General features: G+C 35.9%; 1 pseudogene; it reads left to right on the forward strand.

The window, feature by feature from the left end:
- The first annotated feature begins 839 nt into the window (after window positions 1-839).
- LOC149237897 (putative inactive patatin-like protein 9 pseudogene) overlaps window positions 840-21,770 on the forward strand; it is a 32,060-nt pseudogene continuing 11,129 nt past the window's right edge.

The raw sequence follows: 21,770 nt of genomic DNA on the forward strand, positions 1-21,770 counted from the left end.
GAAGGTGGGGGAGGTAGGGGTGGAGGAGATGGTGGTGTAGGCGGAGTTGGAGGAGGAGGACGGGGTGCAGTTGGATGAGGAGGAGGAGGAGTGGGTGGAGGAATAGGAGGAGGGGGAGGAAGAGGTGGAGGTGGAGGTGAAGGAGGAGGAGGAGGTCACAGTGGTGGAAGAGGAGGTGGACAGGGAGGGGAGGACAAGGAGGAGTTAAAGGTGAGAAGGTGGTGGAGGAGGCAGAGGTCGAGGTAGAGGAGGAGAAGGAGGTGGAGGTGGCAGAGACAAAGGTGCGGGAGGTGGAAGTGAAGGAGGTGGTTTTGGAGGTGGAGGATGAGGGTTGGTGATGGTGGAGGAGGTGGAGGTGGAGATGGTAGAGGCAAAGGTGGGGGAGATGGAATAGGAGGTGTTGGAGGTGGATGGGGTAGACACAGAGGCGAAGGTGAAGGAGAGGGAGGTGGAGGCAGAGGAGCTAGTGGTGTAGGTGGAGTTGGAGGAGGAGGACGGGGTGCAGGTGGATGAGGAGGAGAAGGAGGAGTGGGTCAAGGAATAGGAGGAGGGGGAGGAAGAGGTGGAGGTGGAGGTGTAGGAGTAGGGGGAGCTCATGGTGGTGGAAGGGGAGGTGGTGGAGATGGAGGTGGACAGGGAGGGGGAGGACGAGGAGGATTCGGAGGTGCGAAGGTGGTGGAGGAGGCGAAGGTCGATGTAGAGGAGGAAGAGGAGGAGGAGGAGGTCGAGCTAGAAAAGAGGGAGGTGGGGGAGGTGGAATCGAAGGAGGTGATGTTGGAGGTGGAGGTGGAGGAGGAGGAGGAGGTGGAAGATGAGTGGGTGGAGGATGAGGGGTGGTGATGGTGGAGGAGGAGATGGTGCAAGACGAGGTGGCGGATGAGATGGAGGTGGAGGAGGAGGCGAAGGAGAAGGTAGAGGCATAGTTGGTGGTGGTGGAGGTGGAGGGGGAGGTGGTGGTGGTGGAGGCGGAGGAAGAGGGGTTGTTGGAGATTGAGGAGGAGGAGAAGGAGGTGGTGGTGGAGATAGTGCCAAGGAGGTGGAGGCAGAGGCAAAGGAGGTGGAGGGGATGTGGTTGTGGAGGAGTTGGAGGTAGAGGCAAAGGTCTTGGAGGAGATGTGGAGGTAGAGGAGGAGGTTGTGGAGAAGGTGGAGAAGAAGGTGATTGAGGTGGAGGTGGAGATGAAGGAGGTGATGGAGGTGGACTCTTTCTCTCACGTTCTCCTTTGTCCATCACTTCCTTTACCACTACCCTCCCTCTCCGACTCCCACTCCCATATCTCTCTCCTCTCCCTCTTGACTTCTTCCTACTCCCTCTACTTCTCTTCCTTCCCCTCATTATCTTTCTCCTACGCTTCCTCGCTATGTCCCCATCTATCCTCCTCTCCCTCCTCTCCATCTTGCTCCCTCTCCCTCTCCCTCTTGCTCCATCTCACTCCATCTTCATCTCTCTATCTATATTCCTCCCTCGATTCCTCCTCCCTCTCCCTCTTCTTCACCCTCTTCCTCACCCTCTTACTCATTCTTTTCCACCCCCTTCTCTCTCTCTCTGCCAACTTCATTTTATCACTACACATATCACTATCTCTAAAACCAATTCCATTTCTTTGTCTCTTCTTTGCTCCTTATGACACCATCTACTTGATGTCTTTCCCATCTACCTCTCCCTCTCTCCCTATCTTTAGATCTCTCTATCTCTTAATCTCCCTTCTATCTCCCTCTCTCGCTTTCACTTTACCGTCACCAATGTTCTTTATCTCCCTCCCTCTTCTCTCTTTCCATGTATCCTTTTCTACCTCTTTAAATTTTCCTCTCTCTCTCTCTCTCTCAATATTTTTAACACTTGATCTCTCATGTTATATAATTTCCCCCTCTTTCTCAGAAAATTTGTCCTTGTTTTCTTTGATGACATCCTCATCCACAGTCGCACCTGGCCACACATCTTCAACATGTAGATATTCTCTTGCAACTGCTCCGCAAGCATAAATTATTTGTTAAGATGTCGAAGTGCTCTTTAGGCATGGAAGAAGTTGAGTATTTGGGCCACATTGTGGGGCGTGAAGGTGTCATGGTGGACCCCAAAAAGATCCAGAAAACACAAGATTGGCCTCAACAAAGACCTTGAAGAGCTTGAGAGGCTTTTTGGATCTCACAAGCTACTATCACAAATTTGTATTTAATTATGGTCACATTGCTAGGCCCCGAACTCTACTCCTCAAGAAAAATTCATTCCTCTGGAATGATAAAGCATAACAGGCCTTTATAGCTCTCAAACATGTCATGTGTTCCACTCCAGTCTTAGCATTACCCGACTTCACCAAATCCTTTTTGATTGAATGTGATGCTTTTGGTATGGGTATTGGGGTAGTCTTAATGCAAGAAGGTCGACCCTTGGCCTTCACGAGCCAACAACTAAGTGGGAAGAATTTGGGACAATCTACCTATGAGAAGGAGATGATGGCCATCTTACATGAGGTAGATACATAGTGACCATACTTATTGGGGTGTTGTTTCCAAATCTGCAAAGACCATCAAAGCCTTAAATATTTTTTGGAGCAATGCCTATACTCGCCAGCACCTATTCTCACCACAACAAAATAAATGGCTTGCCAAAATGCTGGGATATGATTATGAGATCATTTACAAGAAAGGGCATGAAAATATTGTAGTAGATGCGTTATCCCACCAATTTGAGGAGGAAAGTACCTTGCTCGCAATTTCCCTTCCCATTCCAGAATGGATTGAAGAGGCTCATAAGGAATGGTTTTCACATCCCTGGCTCTCCCAACTCATTAATCAACTGTAAGCGGATCCAAATTTCAGAGCGGGATACTCGTGGTAGGATGAGATTCTTCGCTACAAGGACAGAGTCGTAATATCACCAACATCTACCCTCAAAAGCCGCATTTTGGTGGAGTTGCACTGATTTCCCTCTGTAGGACATTCAGGCTTTTAGAAGACATATGCTCGCACTCAAAGATAATTTTTTTGGACAGGCATGAAAAATGAAGTTCTTACTTTTGTAGATGAATACGACTTTTGTCAGTGCCACAAAGGAGAAACAGTCAAATCCCCCACACATTATAGCCCTTGCCCATCCTGATCTCAATCTGGACGGAGGTTTCTATGGATTTCGTTATGGGTCTTCCAATGTCAGGAATCAAGTCAGTCATCATGGTGCTTGTGGACAAAATTTCTAAGTATGGTCATTTTTGTGCCCTACCCCACCCTTTTACACTGACTTTGGTCGCTTAATATTTCATGGATCAGATCTTCAAATTGCATGGCATACCCACTTCCATTATGTCCGATCGTGACTCGGTCTTCACCAGTAACTTTTGGCAGGAACTCTTCAGGCTACAAGGTACCCAACTACAACTCTGTACTTTCAATCATCCAAAAACTAATGGTCAAACTGAAGTAGTCAACAAATGTCTGGAGATCTACCTTAAGTGTTTCAATTCAAAAAAGCAACATCTCTGGGTATAGTGGTTACCACTATACGAATGGTGATATAACACCAACTATCATGCCACCACCAAAATGACTCCATATGAAGCAGTTTATGGTCAAATCCCTCCTTCTCGTACTTCTTATATCAAGGGATGCTGGAAGGTAAAAGCAGTGGATCAACTCCTATAGAACCACACAACCATGCTGGCCCACCTTAGAGAGAATCTTCATTAAGCCCAAAGCTGCATGAAGCAACACACAAATCAACATCACTCAGAATGCCAATTTCAAGAAGGGGATTAGGTATTTTTGAGGCTGAAACCATATAAGAAGACATCACTCAAAGACAAGGTTTGTCAAAAATTATCTCCAAAATTCTACATATTGTATCAAGTACTTCAACGCATTGGAGAAGTTTTATACAAGATAGCTTTGCCACCCACTGGAAAAATGCATCCAGTCTTCCATGTCTCATGCCTCAAGAAAGTGATTGGGAACCATTGTAGAATTCAAACCAGTCTACCTGAAGTGGAAGAAGAAGGGTTAATCTGGCTCCAACTTGAACAAGTTCTTGACACACGAGAGTGACACCTGCATGGCTGCACGATTAAGGAAGTCCTCATCAAGTGGAAAGACACCTCTCCCGAAGATGCGACCTAGGAACCAGCTACTATCCTTCAACAGTTTCCGTAGATTCAGCCTTGAAGACAAGGCTATTATTATGGGGGAGGGCATGTTAGGGTCCCACGCTAACCCCCTTATTTATGTAATAGGATCGAGTCATAGTTATTGTTAAGTAAAGAGTCAATAAATCCCATATTAATAATGTAGACGGCTAACCCACATTTAATGAAGGGTCCACAGTTAGTTGCAAATGGGCCATGGTATTAGATAGATGGTATTAATAAGAAACATGGTATTTCCCCATGGTATTGCATATATGAATCCTATATAAAGGATAGAGACTCTGCTTGAGGAGAATCATGTCTTATTTCGTAATTGAACTGAACTCTATTGGAGGTTCCCCCTCGAAGACGCAAGTGAACATTGCTTTCTAAATAATAAAATACTTGTTGTTATTTCTTATTGTTCTATGTTCTAGGTATATTTCTTCACATATTTAGTATTCTAGTATTGTCTTGCAGGTTAAGAACATAACAGAGAGGGAGAGTGAAAGAGACAGTGATAGAGGAGGGGAGGAATGGAGAGAGAGAGGGAGAAAACACAAGAGAGGAGCCAGAGGGACAAATGGGGGAGAGGTATAAAAGGAGATGTAGAGAGAGGTAGAGGGAATTAGAGGGATTGGGGTTAGGGAGGGGAAGAGAAAAATAGATAGAGGGATGGAGGGTGTGAAGAGGTTAGGGAGAGGTAGGGAGAGTGGGAAAGGAGAGAGGTAGAGAGGGGGATATTGAGAAAAGGGAGAAGTGGAGAAGGGGAGAGAGAGAGGGGAGGGAAAGGGAGTATGGAAGGGAGGGGGGAGGAAATGTAGTTGGAGAGAGAAACAGGGAGCAAAAGAGAGAAAAAGAGGTTGGGGAGCATGAGTGCGAGAAGTGGAGGAATATAATATAGTCAAGTGATAGGGAGAGGGAGAGACATGTAGAGGAAGGGGGAGGGTGTATGTGAAGATATAGAGGGGGAGGTGGTGGTGGGAAGGAGATGGGAGATTTATGGGAATAGAGAGAGAGGGGAAGAGAAAGAGCATAATGGGGAGAGTGAGATGATGGGAAGTGGGAAGGAGGGGGAGGGTCTATGGGAAGAGAAAGGGTTGCAATGGCATGTTCGAGTGTTTGTTTTTCTTAAAGTGTTATAAAATTCTTAGGTTTTAGGGTTTACCACACTTTGGTAAATGGTTTTAATAAACACTTAACAAAAGTAAAAGGCTTATTAAAATGTTATAAAATGCTTAGGCTTTAGGGTTTATGGTTTGGGGTTTATGGTTGAGGGTTGAAGGTTTAGTGTTTATAACACTTTATTGAGTGATTTTAATAAACACTTAAAATAAAATTACAAAACACTTTTTAAAATGCTATAATATGCTCAGGGATTATGGTTTAGGGTGTAGGGTTTACGGTTTGGGGCTTAGGGTTTAGGGTTTAGCATTTAGAGTTTAATGTTTAGGATTTAGGGTTTAGGGTTTATAATATTTTAGCAAATTATTTTAATAAAAAATAAAATAAAAGTTACAAAACACTATTTGAAAGGTTATAAAATGCCTAGGGTTTAGGGTTTAGGGTCTGGGGTTTGGGGTTTAGGGTTTAGCATTGAGGGTTTAGGATTTATGGTTTATAATAGTTTTGTAAATTCTTTTGATAAACACTTAAACAAAATTTAAAAAACATTTGGTAAAACGTTGTAAAATGCTTAGGGTTTAAGGTTTAGGGTTTATAATACTTTAGTAAATGCTTTTAATAAACACTTGAAAAAAGTTACAATTATTTTTTTTTAAATGTTATAAAATGACTAGGGTTTGGGGTTAGGGTTTAGGGATTATGGTTTAGGGCTTTTAATATATAACATTTTATTAAATTCTTTTAGTAAGCACTTAAAAAAATTTGCAAAATGCTTGTTAAAATGCTATAAAATGTTACGGCTTTAGGGTGATTCAAAATGTTCTAAAATTCTTAGGGTTCAGGTTTTAGGTTTTATAACACTTCAGTAAATTATTTTAATAAACACTTAAAAAAATAACAAAATGCCTTTTATAATGTTATTAAATACTTAGGATTTAGAGTTTAGGTGTCAAGTTTAGGGTTTATAACAATTTAGTAAATGCTTTTAATGAACAATTAAAAAAAGTTACAAAAGTCTTATTAAAATGTCATTAAATGTTTAGGGTTTAGGCTTTAAAATGTTTTAAAATTCATAGGGCTTAGGGTTTATAATAATTTAGTAAATTGTCGTAATAAACACTTAAAAAAACTTACAAAAGGCTTTTTAAAATGTTATAAAATTCTTAGGGTTTAGGGTTTATGTTTTAGGGTTTGGTGTTTAGAGTTTCAGGATTATAAGACTTTAGTAAATGCTCTTAATAAACACTTAAATAAAATTACAAAATGTTTTTAAAATTTTATAAAATGCTTACATTTTAGGGTTTAGGGTTTACAATTTTATGGTTTAGAACAGTTTAGTAAATTATTTTAATAAATAGTTAAACAAAAGTTACAAAATTGTTTTTATAATGTTATAAAATGCTTAAGGTTTAGGTATTAGGGTTTCTGGTTTAGATTTTAGGATTTATGGTTTAGGGTTTAGTGTTTAGTGTATGGGGTTTAGAGTTTAGAGTTTAGGGATTAGGGTTAATAACACTTTCTTAAATTATTTTAGTAAACACAAATGAAAATTACAAAACACTTTTTAAAATGTTATAAAATTCCTAGGGTTTAGGGTTTGGTGTATAGGTTTAAGGTTCAGGGTTTGGGTTTAAGGTTTACGGTTTGTGGTTTATGATTTAGGGTTTAGGGTTTGGGGTTTAGTATTTATGGTTTAGTTTTGATAAGAATTTAGGTAATTCTTTTGATAAGCACTTGAATAAAAGTTTCAAAATTCTTTTTAAAATGTTATAAAATGCTTAGGGTTTAGGGTTTAGGGATTAGGTTTTGTTGTTTGGGGTTTAGGATTTAGGGTTTATTTTTTAGTAAATAATTTTAATAAACACTTAAATAAAGGTTGGACAACACTTTTTAAAATGTTATAAAATACTTGGGGTTTAGGTTTTGGTTTAGGGTTTGGAGTTGAGGCTTTAGGGTGTAACTTTTTTTAAGTGTTTGTAAAAAGAATTTACTAAAGTCTTGTGAACCCTAAACCCCAAACCTTAAGCATTTTATGACATTTTAAACCCTAAACCTAAACCCTAAGCATTCAATGACATTTTCACAAGATTTTTGTAAGTTTTTTCTAAGTGTTTATTAAAAGCATTTACTAAAATGTTGTAAACCCTAAATCCTAAACCGTAACCATTTTATAACATTTGAAGCCCAAAATCCTAAACCCTAAATCCTAAACTCTAAACCCTAGGTATTTTATAGCATTTTATCAAGTGTTTCATTACTTTCTTTTAAGTGTTTATTAAAAGAATTTAGTAAAGTGTTATAAACCTTAAACCCTAAACCATGAGAATTTTATAGAATTTTTAATCCTAAACCCTAAAGCCTAAGAATTTTATAACATTTTAACAAATGTTTTGTAACTTTTTTTTATGTTCTTATTAAAATCATTTATCAAAGTGTTATAAATCCCAAATGCTAAACCATAAACCCTATCCCTAAACACTAATAATTTTATAACATTTTAAAATACATTTTTGTAACTTTTTTAAGTGTTTATTAAAAGTATTTAATAAAGTGTTATAACCCTAAACCCCAAACCCTAAGCATTTTATAACATTTTAAGAAGAGTTTTGTAACTTTTATTTAAGTGTTTATTAAAATACTTTACTAAAGTGTAATAAACCCTAAACCCCAAACCCACCCCAAACCCAAAACCCTAAACCATAATAATTTAATAATATTTTAAATAGTGTTTTGTAACCTTTTTTAAGTGTTTATTAAAAGCAATTAATAAATTTTTATAAACCATAAACACTAAATGCTAAACCCCAAACCCTAAACCCTAAACTCTAAACCCTAAACCCTATAAACTAAACCGTAAACCCTAGGCATTTTATAGCATTTTTAAAAGTGTTTTGTTACTTTTATTTAAGTGTTTATTAAAATAATTTACTAAATTGTTATAAAACTTAAACCATACAGCCTAAAACATAAACCCCAAAACCTAAACCCTAAACCCTAAACCCTAAACCCCAATCCCTAAACCCTAAGAATTTTATAATAGTTTAAGAAGAATTTTGTAACTTTTATTTAAGTTTTTATTAAAAGAATTTACTAAAGTGTTATAAACCCTAAACCATAAACACAAAACCCTAAACCCCAAACACAAAAACATAAAACCTAAACCCCAAAAGCTAAACCCTAAACCCTAAACCCCAAACCCCAAACGCTAAAACCTAAACCGCAAACGCTAAACCCTAACCATTTTATAACATTTTAAAAATGGTTTTGTAACTTTTATTTAAGTGTTTATTAAAATCATTTACTTAACCCTTATAAACCCTAAAACTTAAACCCTAAACCCTAATCATCTTACAACAATTTAAAAAGAGTTTTTAAACTTTTATTTGACTGTTTATTAAAATAATCTACTAAATCCTTATACACCCTAAATCCTAAAACATGAACCCTAAACCCTCAACCCCAAACTCCAAACCCCAAACCTTGAATACTAATTAGTTTAGAAAATTTTAAAAAGCATTTTGTAACTTTCATTTAAGTGTTTATTAAAAGCATTTTCTAAAGTGTTATAAACCCTAAACCTTAAACCCTAAAACCTAAACCCAAAACCCAAAACCCTAAACCCTAAGTATTTTATAACATTTTGAAAAGTGATTTGTAACTTTTATTTAACTCTTTATTAAAATAATTTACTAAATTGTTATAAACCCTAAAACCTAAGCCCTGAATCGTAAGCCTCAAATTGTAAACCATATACCCTAAACCTTAATCATTTTATAACATTTTAAAAATCGTTTTGTAGCTTTTATTTAAGTGTTTATTAAATAATTTACTAAATTGTTATAAACCCCAAACCCTAAGCCCCAAAAACTACACTTGAAACCGTAAAATCTAAACCCTATGTATTTTATAACATTTTAAAAAGCGTTTACTAAATTTTATTTAGGTGTTTATTAAAAGAATTTACTAAGTGTAAGAACCACTATTCAATGAACATTGTATTTTAGTTAATCATGTTCTATAATTAGTTACATTTTGATGCTTTATGATGATAGAATTTTAAATGTTTGTGTTTTTATTTTTTGTAATTTATGTGTTTGTTTGTTTATAAACTTTAGCATACGAGAAAGGATTTGATTAGAATATATCATAGGGATGGTCATTGCCCAAATTGTTAGAATATTCCATACAGATGATGATTTCCCAAATTGTCTATTGACTTGATATAAGTCACATTTCATGATTTTTCATACATAAAATATAATGCCCAGGAATCACACTTAATTAAATGTGTATTAAACTAGATATGTTCAAATCAACATTTAGTTTAACAAAATTTCATTTATTTTTGCAAATGACCATAGATTTTTTTGTAAGTGTCATTATTCAATATAACTTTGAGAATAAAATTATTTTATAAGTATTATTAATTAGTAGATATTTATAATTAGTTATAAATGGGTGTTTCATGATGATAGGATTCTAAATGTCTGTGTTTTTATTTTATGTAATGTATTTACTTGTTTGCCTTGGCTCTTGTTTGTGTTTCTATGTCTATGAATTCCAGAAGACACAAAAAACGTTCATTATAATATAATGTATGGAAGGTCACTTAACAAATTTCCTATAAACTTGATACAAAAAACTTCAATGATGATTTTAAGCATGCATAAAATCCAATGCAAGAGACACACTTCAAATGAATTGAATGCTTGCATTAATTTATCCACATTATCCAATTTAATAAAATTTCACTTATTTTGGTAATTGATCATGACATCATGAATGACGAGGTTTCCTTTTTTTTTTGCAACCACCACTATACTATTCAATGTGTATTTGAAAATCAGTTTCTTTTATAATTATTTTTATCTAATATATTCTTTTTTAGTTAGTAAAAGTCGTAATTTTATTAATGAAAACAAAATTAAATGTTGTAGATGCTGACAATACATTTAGTCATGCCAATCAAAACTGGTGGCCACACAAACCAAATATGCAACTCAAAAATGGTGGTAAATGGGTCACCCTTTTCTCCATTTCTTCCTTTCAAACTTTCGTCGTTCTTCTTTGGAAGGATTGGTCGTTACAACCGCTAGTTTAGTCCCTCTATTCATTCTTGTGTCTTCCTTATCTGAATCTGAAATTTGATATACATGATGACATTTTGAGCCCCCTGTCTCCATTACTACAGGGATCATCTCCTACCTCAATATTTGTGCTTGAGTTCCTGTAACTTCATGATTAACGCTCCCCTTTTCAACATTTTCTTGTGGATTTTGGGCTTCTCGATTGGTAGGAGGATCCATTTCTTCATCATCCTCTTCTTCTTCAGGAAACTGTGTTGGGAATATCCATCCTTGGGTTGCTTTCCTATTTTATGCTTCCTTTGAGGCACTTTCATGGCATGAGGAGATGAATTTTGTAGATTTACCTTTTTTCAGCATATTTGACATCTATATGTTGTGTTCTCAAAATCTAGGAACTGTGTCAAGTACTTCTTATTGTGTGTCAAGAGAATATGATCCAACAATTCTCTATTGAGGTCTACCTCAACAAAAAATTTTGTGATTGTGTAGATTCATTCCTCAAATATTTCTGTATATATCTTTATGTACTGCCCTAATATTTTCCCAGTGGCTTCTAGCACTTTATGGAGCCAGAAATGTAGGGTTAGATTATGAAATATAACCCAAACCGATATTCTAGATAATAGAATTGTATTGGCATCCAAATCTAGGAACCAAGGGGTGAAAAAAAGTGTCATAGAGCTCCAGAACCATGGACCCTATTGTAATATATATTCACAATCCTCTCACAATGCAAATTTTATTATGAAAAAGGCCCTGGAGCAAAGGTGAATCTCACAGTTTATTGTTCAACTTGTGAATATCCAATGGAAGGGATCCACTGGTTTTGGCCAAAAATTGTTTACTCTACAGTCATTACTGGGATCTGATTCAGTTGTTCCACTATGTACGGGTTGGGTATATCGTGTGCCTCATCGAGTGTTGTTAGGGCAACACATTCGCTGTAGGAATTTACAAGGTAAGTTCCTCAGAAAGAATACCAAAAGGACACCGCTCACAACCAGATCACAGATCAATACACCAGTATTTTTGACGTGGTTAAAACCCTCAAAGAGGGAAACAATCCACGGCCTGTCCCAACGTGGGTACTACAGGCAATTTATTAATCAAAGAATCAAAATTTACATAATCTTCTCTCATGCACGGATTACCCGAACAATGACCCTCCATGCGCTTTAAATAGAACTCATGGACCAATCGGGTGTCAAGCCACGGATCAAGTGTCGGTAATACCGAGGAGAGAATGAACCGTCGGATCACTACATATCATGACCGTCAGATTGTAAGTTACAAAATGTACAACGGTAAAGAAACACACTTTACCTAACTCTATACCTAACTCTACACTAGACCAAGTTGAACTTAACTATATCCTATGTGTCGGAATATCCTAACATCCCCCCTTAAGAACAACTTGGGATAGGATTGAAGGATTTACAAATATGACACAATAGGAGAAGGAAAGAGGCACTAGAGCCTATCCCCCCTTAGTGACAACTTCCTGAACTCCAAGCATATATCGAAGTTTAGTGAACTTCGCCTCTGTGAGAGCCTTTGTGAAGATGTATGCAACCTGATAATCTGTTGGACAATATTGCACTTCAAGAACATGGTCATGAATGAGCTTTCTGATGAAGTGAATGTGTAGTTCAATGTGTTTGCTGCGCTAATGCTGGACTGGATCTTTGCATAGCTGAATGGCACTTTGATTATCACACCAAAGTGTGGTTGGATGCTGCTGCTCAAAGCCAAACTCTGATAGGATCTGACGAAGCGACAAGGCTTCCTTACTAGCTTCCACGGCACCACGATACTCTGCTTCTGCTGACGAAAGAGAAATGGCAGCCTGTTTCTTACAAGCCCATGTAATAGGTCCTGAACCAAGAGTGAAGACATAACCGGCAGTAGACTTCCGATCATCAGGGTCACCAGCCCAATCAGAATCAGTGAAACCAACTAACAGAGGAGCTGTTTTGGCACTGTAATGAATCCCAAACTGTACTGTACCTCGAACATAACGAAGTATTCTTTTAGCTGCTTTCCAATGACTTTCACGGGGGTTTTGCATAAAACGAGCAACAAGGCCAACAACAAAGGAAAGATCAGGACGAGTATGGGTTAAATATAAGAGTTTTCCGACAAGTTGACGGTATAAGGTAGCATCAACTTCAGGAGAAGTACAAGAGACTGAAAGTTTGACTCCAGACTGAAAGGGAGAAGGGGCTGGCTTACAGTCTTCCATGTGAAAATGACGAAGAATATCACAAGCATACTTGGACTGGGAAAGGAAAATACCCTCCTGGGATTGCAAGACTTGAAGACCGAGAAAATAGTGTAAGTGTCCTAAGTCTGTCATTTCAAATTTCTTTTTAAGGCTGGACTTCACATGGTTTATAAGGTTGCGATCACTACCAGTAAGAATAAGATCATCAACATAAAGAACAAGGATGATAAGAGAGTTGCCCACTTTCTTGGTGTAGACAGTATTGTCAGAATGACACCTAGAAAAGCCAGATTCTAAAAGAAAGCTATCCATTTTGGCATACCAAGCCCGAGGAGCTTGCTTGAGGCCATAAAGGGATTTCTTAAGTCGACAAACAAGGCTGGAGTCTGTTTGTATGAAGCCAATGGGTTTTTCCATATAGATTTCTTCCTGCAAGTCCCCATGCAAGAAGGCAAATTTAACATCCATCTGATGGACTTCCCATTTTAAAGAGGCAGCAAGGGAAAGAACAAGGCGGATAGAGTTCATTTTGGCAACAGGGGAGAAGGTTTCAGTGTAGTCAATGCCTTCAACCTATGAAAAGCCCTTAGCAACGAGACGAGCTTTATGTTTATCAACTTTCCCATCTAGTCTATACTTGGTTCTGTAAACTCATTTACATCTAACAAGTTTGTGTTCCTTTGGTAGAGGAACAAGATCCCATGTATCATTTGTCATCAATGAATGATATTCTTCATTCATAGCTGCTTCCCAATGTGGATGGCCTGAAGCTTCTGCAAAAGTGTCAGGATCATGATTTACTGGAGCTTGAGCCAGTAAAGAAGAGGCTCTTTCAAACTGAGAACGTGTACGTCGCTGATCTGTAGGATCACCGACAAGATCACCTGCTGCATCCCGAGTAGCACGGACCCATCTTGGAAGTTGAGGATCCTGAGAAGGTGGGGGAGGATTATCATCCTCGCTTTCATCATCTGAAGAAGAAATGTTTTCAAAAGTAGAAGAGATAGGAAGAGGTGGCACATCCACCGGACTAGGCTCGCAGGCGATTTATTTTCATCAAATTTTACATCTCTTCTAATGATAACATTTTTGGACTTAAATGGAATAAGTCTATAACCTTTTACATCTTCAGAATATCCAACAAAAGTACATTTCTCACTCTTAGGTTCTAAAGCTTTATGCTTTTCATCTGGAATATGGGCCCATGCTTCACTTCCAAACACACGAAAGTGACTTACATCTGGTTTAATGGAACTCCAAGCTTCTTCTGGAGTGATATTCTCTAGAACCTTAGTAGGAGTGCGATTGATTATATAATTTGCACAATTAATTGCTTCGGCCCAAAAACTAAGACTGAGTCCTTTAGATTGCAGCATACAATTAGCCATTTCCTTTAAGGTGCGATTTTTCCTTTCAGCTACACCATTTTGTTGTGGAGTGTATGGAACAGTATGTTGCATTTGAATTCCATTTTCGGTGCAAAAGTTGATGAATGTGTTTTTAACATATTCTCCACCATTATCAGTTCTTAGCTTAAGAATTTGATGTCCAGATTGTTTTTCAACAAAGGCTTTGAAGGCCAAAAAGGTGTTAAATACTTCGCTCTTGAGTTTTAAGAAGTATACCCAAGTGCGTCTGGAGAAATCATCAATGAAAGTTAAGAAGTACTTGCAGCCAGAGAATGAAGCAACAGGAAGAGGACCACATAAATCACTGTGCACAAGCTGTAAAGGGGCTGAGGTGTGCCAAGAGGCACGTTTGTCAAAACTATCCCGATGATGTTTTCCGAGTACACATCCGGAACAAACACCATCTCTGCAAGATACCATAGGAAGACCTGTCACCATATTTTCTTTACATAGATGCTGAAGGGAGCGATAGTTTAAGTGACCAAATCGCTCATGCCAAAGTTTGCTCACTTCATCATTATGAGCAACAAATACTGAGGGAAGATTTGATGACCCAAAGTTGTGAAACTTATACAACCTTTTGGAATCATCAGCAAGACCAGTAGCTAGAATCTGTTTAGGATCTTTTAGATCCTTGATTACAACATCATGAGGTGAAAATTCAACAATTTTACCTTCACCTGAATGAGTTATCTGATAGACAGATAGAAGGTTGCAGGATAAGGTTGGAACACATAATACATCATTAAACTGACCATTGTCTAGATGAACAGTTCCAGTCCCTACAACATTAAGAGATCTATCATCACCAACATATATATTTTTGGTGTTACAATCATTTAAAGAAGAAAACATGGCTTGGTTTTTGGCCATGTGATAAGAGGCTCCAGAATCAATGAGCCACTCATGAGAATGAGAAGAAGAAGAAGATACATTTAATGCATAACCAGACTGAGATGATTGACAACGACATGCAGAAAGTGCCATTCCAGAAGTTGAAGTTGAAGTAGGCTCCACATGGATGTTATGTTTCTTCATTGCGGCTTCCAAGGCTTCCATCTTCTTAAAGCATTTAGATTCTAAGTGGCCATCTCGATTACAAAAGTTACAATGTCTATCAGTTTTCTTCCATTTGTTTTTATTGGTCTTATCATTTTGCTGAAATGATCTTTCATTTTGAGGCTGAGATGGTTTAGGACCATTCTTTTGAGGATATGACTTCTTAGGATTCTTTGAATTTGGTTGCTGCTGGGCGGCTAACGCTTTCGTGGAAGAGTTTCCAAGATGAAGAAGACCAAGGTGTAAGAGTTTTTCTTGTTCTCTTATTAAGGAATCACAAAAAGAGTCAAAGGAAGGGGCCTTGTAGTCTTTTCCTTGACAAATGAAAGCTTCCCTTGTAGAATGGAAAGTGGAAACAAATACAGAGTAGGCTGGTCCCAACTTAGTAAGGATGGAATAAATAAGGTTACCATCTTCTTTCTTAACTTTAACACCTTCCAAGAGATATCTAAGGGTCTTGAATTTGGACAAGAAATCTTCAATGCAAGAAAAATTATTAGGATCCAAAGTAAGCAACTCATTTTCAAGTTGATGGGCTCTAATTTCATTTTTAATCCCAAAAACTTTAGCGAGTTTTTCTAATGCTTCATGAGGAGTCTCAAGTTCTGCAATGTGGAATCTAAGATCAGGAGAAATAGACATCCCTATCAAACCACGTGCTTGATCTTATCTATTTTCCCATTTTGCAGCCTTGTCTTCATCTTTTGGTTTCTTCTCTTGGTCTGTGGCTATTCTGAAGAGACCTTTACTTCTAAGTAAATCTTCCATGTAGGCTACCCATTGGAAGTAGTTAGTGCTGTCAAGAATGACTTGGCATGGACTTTCCTTTTTTTTAAAACAACTGAAGGTGAAGATGCTGAAAGTAAGTGTTCCAATGGATAGATCTCGAAAAAATAGGCGGTTTAAAAAAAAACAGCTCTGAAAAAGGCTTCCGGATGAAGAAGGTATGGCTTTTTGAAAAAACATTGTTGACATTGCCGGCAAAGTGCGCGAATGTGCGGGAATGAAAAAAATCCGCCCCCACAAAATGGAGACTTGAACCCAAGACCTCTACTCTCTTAAAATAGCTTTGAACCAATTGATCTATACAAAAAATTTGAGAGAGAGAGAGAGAGAGAGAGAGAGAGGGGGGGGGGGCCTTGGTTTGCGTGCTTGCCTTGAGAAAGCTCTTTTTCCCTACAAAACAAAAAACACAAAACCCAACACGAATATGCAAAGAAAAATGAACCTTGCGGCTCGAAGTTAGCTTTAGCCAAAAAACTAGAAATTAAAAAAAAAAATCTCAAAGTTAGCTTTAGCCGAAAAACTAAATATTTTTCTCAATGTTTCTGATTTTCTGAGATCACACTAAGGTGCAGGGAAAAGAGCATACGCATGAGAAAAATCCTTCCTTTCTGTTTCTGATTTGCCCAGATCGCACAGAGTTGCAGGGAAAAGAGCATACGCAGAAATGAAAGGCATAGATCCAGTTAAAAAAAAGGCTAAATAAACTGAGACCGAAATAAGCAGAGAGAAAATAACAGTAAACTGCAAAAAACACTGTATACCTCCCGATCTGAAAAATGACGCAGCTAGGGCTACCAGAAACCTTTTTGCGTGAAATGAAAGGGATTCCTCACTGGAACAGATGCTCCGAACGCAACAGAGTAGTCCTCTCGGCCCGAAAGCAGTCAGAAATAGCAGATCTAGGAAACGACAGCCGCATGCAGTTCTACCGGCTTCAGATTTGGATCACCAACGGACGCGGCCCTCAAATAGCTCTGATACCATGTAGGAATTTACAGGGTAAGTTCCTCAGAAAGAATACCAAAAGGACACCGCTCACAACCAGATCACATATCAATACACCAGTATTTTTGACGTGGTTAAAACCCTCAAAGAGGGAAACAGTCCACGGCCTATCCCAACGTGGGTACTACAGGCAATTTATTAATCAAAGAATCAAAATTTACATAAGCTTCTCTCATGCACGGATTACCCGAACAATGACCCTCCATGCGCTTTAAATAGAACTCATGGACCAATAGGGTGTCAAGCCACGGATCAAGTGTCGGTAATACCGAGGAGAGAATGAACCGTTGGGTCACTACATATTGTGACCGTCAGATTGTAAGTTACAAAATGTACAACGGTAAAGAAACAAACTTTACCTAACTCTATACCTAACTCTACACTAGACCAAGTTGAACTTAACTATATCCTATGTGTCGGAATATCCTAACATTCGCCTTTGAGGATATCATTTAACAAAAAGCTTCCATCGACATTCCCTTGATTCGATTCTGTTCCTTTGGGAATACTAGATTCAGACACTCCCCCTGTGCCCTTTGAATTTCTTGGTTGAGAGGACCCTCCCCAGAGCCTCAAGTTTATGTGATGGTAGTTGATGGGAGGATGTTATAATCTTATAACATTAGATCTTCCTCCATGGATTTTTCTCCGAAGATTAGACATTGTAGGAGCATCATTATACCTAGAGTGTTCATGATATTGTGATTTAAATATTTGACATGATTTGTGGCCCGAACCCAAAATAGTATTTATTTTCCATGTAGGGATTTGATAAAAATACGGAAGTCTACCATAGTTCACAGATCCAGTTCCCACACTTGACAATCACTCAGAGATTTAGTAGAATCAAGGGATAAGCGTGGAGCTACAAAGAGGGAGATAGATTGTTGTGACAGTATTAACTTCATAAGTGATGACTAGATCATCAAGAACACCCACTGTGATGGAGGAAATTCTTGATCTGGAAAGAAACGAAGCAGACTCTCTAGATCTAACGCTACTCCTCCATTTTGACAACCTAATTTGCTCAAGGGATTGAGAAGTTATAGATCCTGGATCTTTAACAACGGATATATGAAATGAAGCATTAGAGGTGGAAGATATGCTTCTTTAGCCATATTTTTTCCTTCAGATCTGACCAATATTTCTCGTGTGACTAAGATCAGACAAGGATATGATTTCTTCTGTAGAGTCGCCTTAATCCTACATAGATCCATTCCCAACTCATGAATGTGATTCCCTTTGTTTCGTTTATTCCATTATATATGTATGGGGTGAGAATATACTCTGCATCCATGATCTGGTAAATGATACTATCGAAAACCTGAGTTTTCAGTCTCCATCCCCACACGGGGGACCGAAACCAGTATTAAGGCCATTCAAAAACTCCACTATCAGACTCGCGACCAATAAGATCATGCCCTAGCGATGACCCGGATCTTTTATATGATGTGTGAAGAAACTCGACTGCATAAGGAAAGAGAAAATACTGAGAGACCCTAGCCATCACACTGAGATTTCCCTCTTGACACAATTCCCGTATCAATCTTTAATTTAATTTTTTAATTAATATATTCTTATCTTACATTTTAATCAATTTTTTTATTTAATTCAATCATTGTAAGTTGATAAATATTGTATTAATTAATTTAATTTTTATGGTACAAAATGATTGGAGTTTATAAGTTGCTAAATCTATTTCGTATAAAATCAAAATTTCACAAATAGTTTTAGTCAATAAATTGTATAGATACAAATGTTCATGACAATACCATAAGTAGCAATGACTATGGATTTTCCTTGTAAGCATCATCACTAGTTTTTGTATGTTTTAAAATCACAAGTTTTCATCATTGCTTTTAATCAATATATATTTTTCAACAATACAAATAATCACAACATCACAGGTGACTATGACCATGATTTTTTTTGTAACCACAATCATTCAATGTAAAATTTAAAATATATGAAATGGCCCTAATGATGAGGATAAATACAAACAAAGTAATCATAAAATTTAGAAATTAATTTACAAATTAAGGTTTTATGATGATAGAATTTTAAATGTATGTGCTTTTATTTTATGCCATGCCTTTTTTTGTTGCACTTTTGTTTGCGTGTCATTGTTTTATTGTGTATAATATTTCTACACATATGTAATATCATATACAATAATTACTTTTAGAATGAGAAGAATTTGTATATTTACTTATTAATATTTAAATTGTTGTTTAATTTAATAAAATCTTATTTTTTCAACATGAATTTTTGTAAGCACCACTATTCAATGCACAATATTTTTTATAATTGTTATTAATTAATATGATTTCTATAATTAGTTACAGGTTCATGTTTTATGATGAATTTTAAATTTTTGTGTTTTCATTTTATGTAATATATGTGTTTGTTTCTTTATTCTCTTGCTTGTGTATAATTTTAGAACACAAGAAATGCTTTCATTAGAATAGCCTGTATGGAAGGTCATCGAGAAAATTGTCTATTGACTTGATGCAAATCAACTTTATGATGATTTTACACAAATAATAAATAATATGCAATAATTACAGTTCCAATTAATAGAATGTGTATTAAGCTATATATGTTCAAAATAGTAGTTAGTATAACAAAATTCCATTTATTTTTGCAAATGACCATAACCTAATGAATGACTATGGATTTTTTTGTAAGTATAATTATTCAATGCATTGTTTAGAATCAAGTTATTTTATAAGTATTTTTATTCAATATATATTCATAATTAGTTACAAATCCATATTTTATGATGGTAGAGTTTTAAATGTCTGTGTTTTTATTTTATGTAATGTATTGGTTTCTTCGTTTATGTTTGTATGTCTATAAATTCTTGAACACAAAAGATATTATTAGAATAACTTGATACAAATAACTTCTATGGTGATTTTAAGCATGCATAGTATCCAATGCAAGAATTACACTTCAAATGAATTGAATACTTGCATAACTTACCTATGTTGAATTTAATAAAAGTTCACTTATTTTGGTAAATGACCACGACATCATGAATGAAAATGTATTCTTTTTGCAACCACCACTATTCAATGTGTGTATTTGAAAATAAAAATTATTTTTAATTAATATATTCTTATAATTAATTACAATTTTATGTTTTATTATAGAATTTGAAATGTTTCTGATTATAGTTTATTTTGTGTATATGTTTGTGTTTGTGCATATATAATCGTTTTACCCATACATAAAGATCATATATATCAATTCCACTTTAAATGAGTTGAATTTGTATATTAACTTATCTTATGTGAAAATTGATATTCAATTTAATAAAATTCCATTTATTTCTACAAATGATCATAACATCCATTAATTAATATATATTTCAATAATAAAAATAAGTATAACATCACAAATGATTATGATGATAAACTTTTTGAATGCACAATTACTCAATACATTTAAAAAATATACCACAAAATGTTTATTACAATTTGCAAGAAATTATATACTTTAGAAATTTATTAGCTATAAATTGATGCTTTATCGTGATAGAATTTTAAAAGGTGTTTTTATTTTTTATTGTGGTTTTATTTATTGTGTTCTATTTTTCCTTTTTGTGTAATGATTTTACACATACATAATATCAAACTAAAAAGTGGAAAAAGTTGAATATTGTATTTTAACTCACTTATGTTCATTTAATTTGCCTGCAAATATTTTAATCATAATATATTTCAAAATTACAAATTTGGAGCTGATCTGTTATCCTTTCATTTATATTTTTGTTTAATTTAATAAATTAGTTTTCAAAGAAAACATATAATTCATTTAAAAATATACAGCTATCTTTTCTAAACATGCTAAAGATGTCTTTTTCAAGGTTCTTATGTTGCCTCTAATCACAAAAGTGAATTGTAATAAACCTTGGTAAATGTATATTATGACCTATTCAATTGAATATGCCCCTAGCAAGTCAAAGTGGGTAAAATGATCTATCATAGATGTTGCATAGACAGTGTAAATATTTATTTTTATTAATATAAAAGAAAATTTGGTTTTTTGTGTCATGATACTTGAAAATTAATTAAAGAGGAAGCATCGGATAAGTACTTGAAGGCCAAAGTGTAGGAGAAAAAACTTGCATGAATTTTAACCCAAAATAAATGTTGCAAGATAACCCGAGTTGGTTGTAGACTAACCTACACACACAAGAAAGGAATGCCTTAGTTTGGATTGGAATCACTTTACATTAATCAGGCAATGAATGTTACAGATGGTTTTGAGACTAGTAGAGTCTAACCTTAGTAATATAGATGACATACTTCAATCTGATGCTTTTTTGTAAAGGGAATAACATTAGCGTTGTACATATATTATTTTCCAAATAAAAATTATATCGATATGAGAATCAAATTACAATTTAATCATAGAATGAAAATTATGGAAAGATTGTAAAATATTTGAAGGAACTCCATGTATGAAGCATAGTTTGTATTGAAATCATTGAGAAAAATAGAAATTATGTTGAAATCCTTTGAGGGAACCATAGCCAACTTATGATCCATCAAACCACAAAGTTAGAAGTCAAAAAATTACAATAATATATCCAAAGGATTGCATCCGTACCACATTTTACAAGGAGTCTTTTTCTAATAGCGTGAGATGGACATATGTTTTTCACATGCATTGAACGTAGAATCAAATCATCCAAAAACATCAATGTTATGCTTTTTATAAACCTCATTGAACGAACTATATTCAATATATTAATGTTCATTCTTTCAACTACATAGTTTTGTTGAGAATTGTATGGAACTATTCTCCGATATTGAATACCATGCTTGCAGAAATATTTTTCATATTCATTATAGTACGTTATCTTCAGTTAATAGTATGAAGAGAGCCAATATGTGATTATGATTCATATCCAATCCATACGTATTAATACTTAAAAGTTTTGGAAGCTTGAG

The sequence above is a fragment of the Pinus tabuliformis genome, chromosome 8 (assembly GCF_031772625.1).
Source record: "Pinus tabuliformis cultivar Carrire ecotype Pingquan chromosome 8, CPIR1, whole genome shotgun sequence".
Lineage (NCBI taxonomy): Eukaryota > Viridiplantae > Streptophyta > Pinopsida > Pinales > Pinaceae > Pinus > Pinus tabuliformis.